Below are 13,874 nucleotides of genomic sequence, written 5' to 3'. Positions count from 1 at the left end.
GAAGGAAGTAAAGTCTTCCGAAAAAGACACGCGCTTCTTGATTTAGGTCATGAAGTTGTCGTTCAGACCAGCTGTAGGTTGACGAAAAATCTAGAAAAGTCATCTCTAAAATCAGCATGAAATCCACGGACCTCAGCATAAAACAGGGTCGCCAAGTGGTCAGATTTATCCTAACCATGAGAAGGATTTATCTCGTACAATGGGGAGGCACCGTACAAATTAGCTTGATAAGACTAATGAATCAGATCCCCAGAAAGGATAATCTCCTTAAAAGATTAAAAATCAGCTTTTAAGACTGATATTACTCAATCCTTGAGATTGACCTTAAAGATTGAGAATTCAAACTCATGGAATTCAATGATATCTAAACTCGAGCTTGAACGAGAAAATATTTTGATCAAAAATACAAACCGATTTGTTTTCTGAAAACCCATTTTCAATGCGTTCATTACCATTGAACGTAAAATCCTAGGAATTCACCTGGAATTCATTAGGTCACCTGAACCAAATCGGGTGTCAACCGTAAGAACGGTGGTTGCATAGCATGGTCGGAGACAGGACCTTGTGCCAGACCGAAAAAATTATAGGATGATCTTTACTATTGCTCCTACCAAGGATAGTTCTAGCATCCGACACGTTAATAAGACCATAATCATCTGCATGTCACGGGACATTGCCCTAACAGTTTCTTGTTCATCGCTTTCCTTTACAACCGGACGGCAGTTTACCGAAAGGTAATATACGGAACAAGTAAACTGGATGTGTGCTTTCCGATACCGGGATAGCAGTGGATTACACGAACCTAAATGTTTTTAGCCAAAATATTGATCCACAAATATATTTTGCAACACCGATGGTGGGTCAAATCAGAAAACTTGTCTAGGGTAAAATCTAGCTTGAATTTTTAAAAGATCAAATGTTTTCATAAAGATCCAATTTCCTAAAGGATCTACATTTTTATAGTCATGTGGGACTGTAAACCGTCTTTCAAATGTGCACTTTGCTTTGGAAACCGAAAGTAAATCGGCTATTTGATTGCAAGTGTCGTTGACCTAAACCCAAGGCAACTGTGGATGACACACCCACCTTTAACCATGGTTCTATTGTTAATATCATTGTTTATACCGCTCTATCAAAATCACTGATGTACAAAGTGTGAAGAATAAAGAAGTGATTCGTGTGATGTATTATATTATTTCAAGACTGTATTGCTTGAGGACAAGCAACGCTCAAGTGTGGGGATATTGATAAGGCTAAAAAGGAACATATATTTCATAGCAAAATCCCCCAAGAAAGACAAGATTTTAGTTGCAATTGTTCCATTTTCGAGTAATATTCGTTTATTTTAAATAAGTGCGAAGACAAAAGGCGAAAACGAAGATTTGAAGACGCAAAGGTCCAAAAAGCTCAAAAGTACAAGATACAATCAAAAAGGTTCAAATTATTGATGAAGAACGTCTAAAAATGACAAGAGTACAAGTTACAAAACGCAAAGTACACAATATAAAATTGTACGAAAGGACGTTCGAAAATCCGGAACTGGGACCTAAGTCAACTTTCAACGCTCGACGCAACGGTGTAAAAATTACAAGTCAACTATGCACAAGAATAAAATATAATATTTAAATAATTCATAATAAGAATAATATTAAATAATAAAAAGTTGTTAATTGAGCATAGTTCAGGGGTCGTAAGTGAAAAATCAAAATATAATATTTAAATAATTCATAATAAGAATAATATTAAATAATAAAAAGTTGTTAATTGAGCATAGTTCAGGGGTCGTAAGTGAAAAATCAAATTCAGAATTCGCCTATAAAAGGCAGTGTATTCGATAGAAAAAAAATACACCCTTTTCTATCCTAAATCCCTTTTCTATATCTAATATCAATATCTATAATTCTCTATCATAATGTTAATGTAATAAGATATAACAATAATCTTAATTTTAAGTTTAAATTATGATAATAATAAGATTTATGATAGAGATCGTTCGAGTATGTAAGTCGAAATTCTGTCCGTGTAACGCTACGCTATTTTTAATCATTGTAAGTTATGTTCAATCTTTTTATATTAATGTCTCGTAGCTAAGTTATTATTATGCTTATTTAAAACGAAGTAATCATGATGTTGGGCTAATTACTAAAATTGGGTAATTGGGCTTTGTACCATAATTAAGGTTTGGGCAAAAGACCGACACTTGTGGAAATTGGACTATTGACTATTAATAGATGGGGGGTATTGTCTAATTGAGTGACAACTCATTGGAGTCTGTCGAACCTATCTTCAAATTAATTAACCTAATAATTAATAATGATTATGGTTGTCCTATTTAGTGACGTTCATATGGAATCTATTATAATCATTTAATTAATTATTCGGGTTGGGTAATTGATTATTCAAACTGATCAAGTGGGTAAATTAATATTCATATCTAATCAAAACAGGGGTAGATTACATACAGTGATAACTGGTGTAATTGTTGACAGAAGTGATAACTGCGTCACAGTTTAAATCCTTAATTAGTTGGAATATTTGACTTCGGGTATAAGGGTAATTTGACGAGGACACTCGCACTTTATATTTATGACCGATGGACTATTATGGATAAAAACCAGATAGGTATCAAATAAACCATGACAAAGGACAATTAACCCGAGTAACAATTAATTAAAATCAAAACGTCAAACATCATGATTACGGAAGTTTAAATAAGCATAATCCTTTTATTTCATATTCTATCGCAATTTTATTTATTGTTATTTTATTTATCGTCATTTATTTATTTTACGCTCTTTAATTATTGTCATTTATCTTTACGCTTAAAAATATAAAATCGACAAACCGGTCATAAACGGTAAAAACCCCCCTTTTATAATAATATTACTACTTATATATATATATATATATATATTTATAAATATAGTTTTATAAAAATATAGTACGTAATCACTAGCTCCCTGTGGAACGAACCGGACTTACTAAAAACTACACTACTCTACGATTAGGTACACTGCCTATAGTGTTGTAGCAAGGTTTAGGTATATCCCATCCGTAAATTAATAAAACTTGTGTCATATTTTGTAGTATTTCCTAGTAAAAATAATACTATTTCGTACCCTCACGCTACATCATCACTTATACAATTAGGTACCTTAGCAATGTAGGACTACAACTTTCCTTGACTATAGTGCCTTTAATTGTTGCCTTTAATTGTTAAATGCTACACTATACTTTAGAAACTTTACTTATCTTAGAATGCCAAGTCAATCTAAGAACTCTGTTCACTTTTCTAAGTACTATCCAATTACGCCACCGCGTTTAAATGCGACACTACGATTTCTGAAATTCTTGACATTCCTAAGTCATCTATCATGGTTTGTGTATTACATATGTATTACATGAAATATTATCCATGAATTTTGAAACTCCTATATTTGTTACTATTCATACTCAAACGTATATAACTCCCTGTTATATCACGTACCTATATGCCTTATTCCTTTATGCATCGGTTTGCGAACCAGAAAATGTTATTGAGTTATCGAGAATCTCAAAGACATTATAATGTCATCACTATTCATATTCATTACTTTCTTTGCTTTCTTGTTGTTTTGATCATTGAATTTTCCTGACGGATGACGTCTACGAAACTATAGAATAGAAAGCGTTTGGATTACTGATTTAAAGGATCCTATAGCCCAAGCCCCTGGACCTGAATAGGACATTACGAATTGAAAATCTTTAATCAAAAGATTATCAGATTACATACTTATCATCTAGACACGTCATACTACCATTATTAGAGTACAGACACGTCATATCTTATTATATCTCATCGTATCTATCCCAATAATCTTTGTCTAACACTTTTCCTAAATTTCCTCCGTAAATTATGGAAATCTTTTTGCTACATATACATATTCAAGGAGATGAATATATCATCCAGTATTCAACACTAATCTCATATCAAACCCTAATTCAAATCACATAATATGGATTTCTCAACCGATTCCTCGAGCTCCAATGGCAGCGTAACCGGAACAAACGAAACAATCAGCCATCATCTATTTTGGATGAATTGGGGATGGGTTCGTAGTAAACTTAATCAATGGAGACAAGAAGAAGGTAATCCCTTCCACCAACCGAATTCACCTCTTGATGAAGAACCTGAAGCACTTACCGGCGAACCCGTTCGGAACACTATTTTCACCCTCATTTCCAGGATATCCAGTCACGAATATATAATATCTAAAATTCTAGATCTTATTCATCCACTTGTCCGAACCGCCAATCATCCAGGAATAATAGAAGAAGTCAACGAGTTTCGCGCTCGAGTGGTGGCTCTGGAGAATATGGTGCGAAACCTACGAACACCAGCAATAGCACCAGCAGCATAACCAGTACCATCAGCATCACCACCAACAGCATCAGTTTCACCAACAACAACATCCGCATCCCACGCCTCAACATCACACTCAATACCTCGAACATCAAAATCATACGCCCCATAGATACCAAGGAATATTAGTAATAATGAGGTAAGATGTATTAACTCATTCTTCCTGGAGAACTATATATGTATACTTTATATATATGGATTGGAACAATAATAAATCTTTTCGTACTAAGCTATTACATGTGAATCTTAACTAGTATGTACTACTTGGTGAATTCATATCACAATATGCTATGATGTATATCCTTTGTTAACGACTTAACAATCGTTAATCACTGCTTCAACACGATAAACTCCGTTTCATAATAAACCAAGTGTATTACTCAAATACAAGATTGATTGTATACTTCCATTTTTGATATACTCGAAACTTTTTAGAAAAATATTATTCGTGTCTTGTGAATTTCACAAGGATTACACGAGCACCAACATCATACACCAAGGTATATCTATAACAATGAACGATGCACTATTGAATCATAACTTCATTAGCGAAATATTTCGCGACAATTATGAAATCTTTAAGATTTTGAAGATTATTTACTCTCGTTTCAACAGCAAATTAAATGAGTTTAATATTATATTACTCATTAAACCTATCTGAAGAATACATATATGAACGTATATCTTCATAAAGATTATAATTCTTTTGTACAAACTGTTAATTGTGAAAATATTTTAACGGGTAGGTAATACCTGAAAAATATTTAGATTTCACATTAATATGTTACACCGTACATTCTACAAATTCTGATTCAATAATCAGTAACTATACATCCACAAGATATATGTATCCGTTCGCTAAAAAGAACAACCATCTTCATACAAATTCAATTATCTTTTCTAATTTTGACATATCAGAATCCAAGTAAAGCTTTAGCAGGTGTTATCCTTCTAAAAAAATCACTACATTCATGAATTATATTCATTCGTATTCTATGATGAATTATCACATCAAACCACCGAAATTATCGTTCATTTCTTTTGAAATCAACAGCGCCTATTCATCAACCATTAGATCAGTTGACGATTACAATCAGCGTTTAATCATCTAAAAACGAAATTTCTTGAAACCATCTTGGATTGATAACCAATGATTCAAATATGGCTGCATTAAATGCAGAGGAAACAGCAAAATTGTAGATGGTCTCAATGGCCAAAAGTTTTATAATAAAGAATGGTACGTTGAAAAAGCTCAAAAGAAAATTTGGAACTAAAAAACGGATTGAGCTAACCATGGAGGAGACCAAGGACAAATACAGGGACCAAACCCTATATTCAAAGAATCCAGGTAATTCTGGATCCAATGAATTCTTTAGAGAATATCTTGCTCCGAAGTCATGTTAAAAGCTTGCGGAAAATTTTTCTTCATCAACTTTCGAACTTAGAAATTCCAAAATATCATCATAAATATCCTCTATATTTCTGATGATATCATCATAACGATTTTTGTCCTCAATTAATTATCTCTTTGCGATATATTTATCACATCATAAAGGAAACTGTATTAGTTTCTATATTCTGTAAAATTCAAGTTTAAATTATGAATGATTTGAAGAAGTGTTGGGAATTGAAGCATGAGTTAGTATAATATAATGACGTCAGGCCAACGTGATTATATTACAGCAAGTCATGCTAAATTTTTAATGGAAGATGATGATTCATAAACTGTATAAATCACCATTCGCCATGTTACACGACTCTTACATTCTATTTAACCTCTAAACATATCAAGAAAATATTTTTCTTGATGATTCGGTCTTTTTCGAATATTCTGGTAATTTGACAAATCAAATCGTGCTATTACCTTTCCTTTCTACTTTATAAATTATGATCATTCGAAACTTCATACCTACGAGTTCTGGACTATTATTCGCTTGACTTGAAGTCGGGAAGAAGAAACAAAAGCATAAAGCTCCGACATATAAGGGAAAATATAAAGCCCGATAACAACACGGAAATTACAAGCCATGTATATCAATGCGTATAGCAACATAAAGACACGGGAGAATTAAAAATACTATAACCCCAAGGTAATTGTAGAAGTAAAAAGATTCCTCTGGGGGTAAATGAAAAAGAAGAATGACAGAAACGATAGTCAGAAAAATATCCAGGATAAGAACTGGATGGAGCATTTTCACAATCTTTGGAAGTATGAATCGAGAAAGAAAGTATAGAAGTGGTGAAGATAATGAAACAGAAGAAGCTAATTTATAGCAAATTCTAGACACAACAATCAAGGCAATTTTAATTTCCTTAATTACCGGAGAATCAAATCTTATACAGATTATAAAGATTTCCTTTAAATCCCTTGAATTCCGGAAATCACCTTTAATTATGTCAAAAGTTAAGGCAAACTGATATTTCCTTTTTTCAAACTTTTAAGATAACTTCATTTATACTCTTCCTATAATCGAATCGTTTTATCCATATTACTCAATGTTGATAAAACAATATTTTCAACTCATATTCATCATTCTTGTTGTAAAGAATGACAATCTCTATCAAATTTCACGACTATGATTTTCATGAACTCCTCTTTATTTTGTCTACCCTAGCGTGGTGGCATAAACGCTCAAGGTTTAAATGAGCTCGATATTATTCATAACACATTTTATATTTCCAATTTACTGAAATGACTTGTATAACATCATCATTTTGAATGATCTTCGCATTAATAATAAAATGCACTTCGTAGAAGAACTTGTAGAAATTATGGTTTATATGATTTTAATTCTTGAAACAGAACAATATTCTATCCGTTGGAATTCACGCAAGGCCCCGAGCATACCTGGGAACGTGAAAACCAAATAAAACATAAATATCCTCGTCTATGTACGAACAACACCGATTAATGGCAACAACTAAATTTCAGGACGAAATTTCTTTTAACGGGTAGGTACTATAACAACCCTCATATTTCCATACCTGAATTGACTAATTTGACTATAGGGTTGTTATCCATACGTAATATATAATTAAATTTGACATTGATCAAATATTTATTTTTAGTCGACACTTTTTGTTAACTAAGGTTTACACTAATTATATAAAATAACTTTAGTTAATATTAATATTAATGCGTATTATATTTAAAACTATATGAAACATAATTATTAATTAAATAATAAGTTATTTTAATCATTATATATATATTTTTAGCTTATAAAAAAAAGAGTATTTTTTTATAAATTAAATAATGAGCCGATAAATTTTGACTAAATATTTTCAAAAACAAAAACTTATTAAAAATATTTTTAACATGTTTTTATTTTTTGTCAAAATTGGCACCTTTATTTTATTTATATTTTTTCTTTTCACCAACCATTTTTTTCCTATAAATATCCACTTCCATTTCATAAAAACTTGTATCAAATCTTTGGAAAAACTCTCTCACAAACTTGGGAAAGTACTTGAGGTATTTTCTATATTTTTTATCGAATTGCTTTTATTTTTTGTATATTCTTTAAAAATTCGAATTTAATATATATAAATTATTTTTACATGTTATAATTAGTATTATAAGTATTATGATGTATAAAAATAATTTTGATAATTTATGGAATATTATTTATAATTAAATACGAACTATGTAGTATTTAAACATAAAAACAATATAAAATTCGTAATAAAATATTAAATAGTAATAAAAATAATTACAAATTTTTTTTGAGATTATTATACTTTTATAAACAAGTAAAAATTATAAAAATTAAATAAATGGGAAGATTAGTATTTAAAAAGAATTTACTTTTGCATTATTCTAAACCGGGAGAAATAATAAAGAAAATACAAAATAAATACAAACGTGTATTAAATATTTTTATAAAATTTTTATCTGATTAGTAGCATCACTATATACTTTAAAAAAATATAAAAATTAATTTTAAATTATTTTTCCTATTTATTTAATTATAGGCCGATTACAATGGTTAAATAATTAGAAAATATTAAATAAATAATATTTTGATATAAAATTTGATTTAATAATTTTTATAACATTTTTACATAATATAGAACCTGTAAAAAATATAAAATTATTTATTTAGATCGATTTAATATTTATTACCTAATTAAATTTGATTAATATAAACCGAGTATATATATAAAGAAAAGTGGGAAATAAATACAAAAATTTGATAAAATTATTTTTATAAAATATCCTACTGAATTATATAATTAACTAAGTTTATAAAACTTATAAATATAATATTTAATGAATTAATATTCGAATTAACATATATTAGTATGCTTTTCGATTAACATAAGTATATTACATATACTAAATTAATATTATTATTATAACTTATGCTTAATAACTAAGTATACTATATAATAAAGTATAATGCTTATAATGTAAGTTAATAACAATACATTATTAATAAACACTTATTTTATAACTATACTAATTTAATAATAATAACTTATAGTATATAATATAAGATAATCAAATTGTTAATACATTAATAAATATAATATAACATATATAATAACATATAAACCTAAAGTGAAGGTTAATCAAAGATAATGTACAATTCATGTGAACTTCATCGCTACTCACGGTCGTAAGTGAATGATGTCTAGGTTGTCATTTATGGGTAAGCTTGTGGATCTCGAATGCCATGACTTAGATTCTGGTCAAGAGTCCTGGGCCCCCGGTTACATCTGGTCATTCCTGACTTATTTGATAGCAACGGAGTTTGAGTAAAGTTATACAACGTCTTGCTAAAGATTAACCCGAACTTTCTAAAATTGGAAAATTACTATAAGTGGAAACTTTCCATAAATAGTAACCTTCCGAAAATGGAAATTCTTTAGTGAACCATTACTATCAATATAGTACTATATACTATTGTCTGTTAGGCAATGTCTGATCATACGTTCTATCTCTAGGTTGAGATCTCGGTCACGTCCTTCCGTTCAATTCTTTCGTGGAATACTCTTTTGTGCTACTAAGGTGAACTTCATAGCCCCACTTTTTACTGTTTCATAACTGTTTTATAACTTTTGGGGTGAGACACATGCTTGCTTTATAACTGTCTTACGCTTAGACACAAGTACTAAATTGTTAACTATGATGTCATGCTTTGATTCATGCTAAATCCCTACCGTAATATCGTTAATTGCTACGTTTAAATACAAACTTAATTATTGTGAATACGCCTATTGAGAGTAACGTCTCTAACCATTCGACCGTTGGTCTTTGGTTACATAATAATGATTCCACGACACTGACAGTACAAGGTGTCATAAGGTAAACTTGTTTAGTAGCGATATTACAAAATGCAGCAACACTTTTAGATTGATATTTCTATATCAATCAACTTTAAACTAAATCTTGTGGTCTAAAACTTTGGATATTATTTATAAACCTGTGAATTTTACTCAACCTTTTTGGTTGACACTTTAAGCATGTTTTGTCTCAGGTGATGATTGAGCTAGCTGTTTGCAACTTTGTGATGATAGATTTGATGCTTGCATGGAGTCCACATCACATATTATATTTTAGTTCATAAACATTTATTTTACGTTTTAATAATAATGTAAACATGTATTACTGCTTCCGCTGTTTTATTAACAAAGGTTTTATTTAAAAAGTCCCATATAGAGTCGTTCTCGTTTATACAACTGTGTTATGATATGATTGGTCACAATTACCCCTGGTCCATTTTGGGGGGTGTGACACATCACTATTCAGATGAATGATAAATCAACCATTCATCACGATTATTATCATTCATCGTTGATTTTTTTAACGATTTCGAATGTTTTTTACTTATACAAATATAGATTATGAGAGCATTTTGATGCAGACTTATGAATCTATATATATATATATATATATATATATATATATATATATATATATATATATATATATATATATATATATATATATATATATATATATATATATATATAATATTGATTTTGCTTATCCCCACTTAGTCACTCTAGTTACTTAGCCATGATGTTATATATATATATATATATATATATATATATATATATATATATATATATATATATATATATATATATATATATATATTAGTTCGGATACTACATCGGACCCCACTAGCGAGTAAAACTCCCGGATGACGAGCCCCCAAACGACGAGACTCATAACCGGGTGAATTGCGCACATTGACACCCCCTTTAGACAGGGGCTCAATTAATTCGATCTTGAATGTTACCAAGATTCGAATTTCTTATAACATACATTTATATTTTATACGGAGTATTTATAAATATAATTTCTTATAATTTCTTATTTATCTTAAATCATAGTAATATGTGTGTGTGTTTGCAAATCTAATTAATGCCCTACAGTAGGGCATTAATTAGATTTTCAAACACATACACACATATTATGATTTAAGATAAATAAGAAATTATATTTATAAATACTCCGTATAAAATATAAATGTATCCGATAAATCGTGGCTTTGACTAAGTTTGACCCCGTTGATCGAGAAATCTCGGGAGATGAGCATCTCGTCTCGGTTGCCTTCTAAAAACGAGATCTCGAGGGAGATCTCGGGGAGATCTCGGTATATTTACACCACTGGCCCATCTTACTTCTAAAGCCACGTGATAACCACAGTAAATGAAGTATAATTTTTCAAAATTAATGTAGATTCCATTTTTTTGATGAAAAAACGAAAACTTTGTTATATAACGGGGGTGTTAGTATTGCCTTTGTGCCTGAAACGGTAATGACTCCGGATTGATCTTTGAATCGTGTGAACACTTTCCTAATCGAATATTTCGACCCACTTAGCCACGGGTTGAACCAAGTTTCAATTGGGATAAGACAAAGATGAATTGATGTCTTGGCTAAAAGAAATCAACCCCGCAATTGCAGAGAATATAGTTCTATTTATTTGTGTTGAAAGTGTGCTTGAAAAGATTAAAAATCTGGAACCTTTTTTTTCAAATACACAAAGGGTGTATTTATAATGGGTCAAAAGGTTTCATGAAAAGTCACAACCTTTGATTCATACCCATTAGTGACTTGGAAGTTAATATTCATGTATTTAGACTTAAAATGGTCTAAAAACATGAAAAAACCGCAATTAAATGCCCTAGAACAACCCAAAAACGTTTGGGGTTCAAATGTGCCTTTTGGGTTAAAAAGGCACCTTTTCAGCGAGTTCAACGCTAAGTCGCGCTGCGGGCCCAGGAGCCGTGCAACGGGCTAACAAAGCACCACACTTCCAAACATGCCAAAAACTTTCGACCTCAAAATCACCCTTTACGCTGCGCCGCGGACCCAGGAGCCGCGCAGCGGCTTAAAGCTACTGCACACTAAAAAACCTTTTAAAGCTTATTTCCAAGTGCGTTTAGCCTTTCAAGTCACGTTTCGCATTTCTAATGTTCCAGACATTATTTCCAAGCTCACTAACATAACGTCAAACCATTTTACACTTTATGAACATGTACTCCACACTCCCCTAATCCGTGTAGCGTTTCAATGGTTCGAGCACTTTCAACTTAGCAATCCAATCAACTAAAATGATGTTAGATCATGCTAAAACCACCAACAAATCCCCCCTATATTAGTATGATCATTGATTACTAAAATACCAACAAACAGAAAACTAATGCATAAGTGTAAATGTCACATGAATTGAATTTACACATAGTATATTACACGTGCAAAGATTTCGAAAATCAGGGTGCTCTAATAGTTTGAACCCATCAATTCATTTGAAAACCTGTAGATAATACACACACTAGTTTTATACATTCTACAATTAACCCGACACGTTAAAAGCCATGTGTCCCAATCCTCTCATGAACATATCAAAAGATAAGTCCCAAGCTTTCTTGAGGCGGGTTAACCTCATGTTCACATAGGTAGTTTCTTTAATCTTGCTCCCGCGATGCAATTTTTCAAGAGAACTATTAAGAAGTATTTATCTTCAACCTTCTTTATCTAACGGGTCCGAATACATACTTTGGGATCATATATTAAATGTGTTCCAATCTTCAGATAGTAGGCTTTTCTCATTGAATTCAGCATTTCAGCTCCTAGCATTGTACTATAAGGGAATTGGATATCCCACTATGGAAGATCTAAATGGACTTCAATCCCACAACATTAGCCAACTTGTGCGCACTACCGGCTAATATTTTTATCAAGTGATTTAGTCAAATTTGTTGTAATACAACAAAATTCACATACATCACTTCATTCGTGATAACCTCACGAAACACAATTTGTCTAAGGCATAAGTGTCTAGCTAGACTTTCACTTGTACATTCAAATATATGCCTTAGTCACGTGACATCCCATAACTAGGGATCACCATGAGCTTTCATCTCATTCATTATGACTTCAATCAATTTCCTTTCTTTTGCAATCCTTTAACAAGGATTTACCAGGTCCTTAATTTACCATAAGAAACTTATGAGTACTCAAATCAATTGATTGATTAGTCACTGCACATATCCACTTTTCACAAGAAACCAATGTAAACATATAATTGTACACCCTTGATAATGTATCCCAATTATCCTTATGTATATAATTGTCACCATTACATTAGATGGTAAGGTCATAATTATAAATATCCCTTAGTCAATCCACTTCTTAAAACCAAGAGTCAATGACAATAAGTTTACAATTTCAATAATCTCAACATCAACCTTTTGATCTAAGATGTCTCATCTATACCAAGTGTAAATTCCTATAACTTATACATGCACCATCATCTTGATCAATAGTTAATTCAATATATTCTTAATATGCTTTAAGGATTCTCACTGTAAATTAAACCATAGTCCATGATAGACTTTTACAAGTATTAAAATACTTAAGTCCCATCACAATGAATACCACTAGACCATGTTTAATCTTTCTAACACCATGCTAAATTAGTCACTTGATGTAGTCACATACACCATACCACCAATTTCCATAGCATACCGGTATTTAGAAACAATTAAAAACATCTCATCCTTGTTCCATATCCAATATATATGTTTCACTAACTGGTACCATATTTATAGATATCAAAAGATTTATGGACATAAATCAACAATGAATAAAGATTCCATGGACATTTTATTTAGTAACAAAATCAGTCACTTTTACAATCATACAATATTGTCTTGTGACTTATCCAACGGATTATAAACACTCGTGAAGTAGTCTAACAATTGTTACTAACAATTCATTGTTTTACCAACAATCATAATATCCACAACCATAGGGAGTTGTTTATGCCAACATTTAAAGAATATATAAACAATCATGGGGGTTTCCATGTCAATTTCCAAAGAATATATTAACACATTCTTTTATTGACATCACATATCCATGCATAATTGTATCAACACATTCACTTCAAATGTGAAATAAATTAAAGACAAAACAGTTAACTAGTTTCTATGTGTCATCATGCAT

This window comes from Rutidosis leptorrhynchoides, chromosome 5 (genome assembly GCF_046630445.1).
Source record: "Rutidosis leptorrhynchoides isolate AG116_Rl617_1_P2 chromosome 5, CSIRO_AGI_Rlap_v1, whole genome shotgun sequence".
Taxonomy (NCBI): Eukaryota; Viridiplantae; Streptophyta; class Magnoliopsida; order Asterales; family Asteraceae; genus Rutidosis; species Rutidosis leptorrhynchoides.
The sequence above is the reverse complement of the archived record's forward strand: the minus strand, read 5'-3'. Positions refer to the sequence as shown.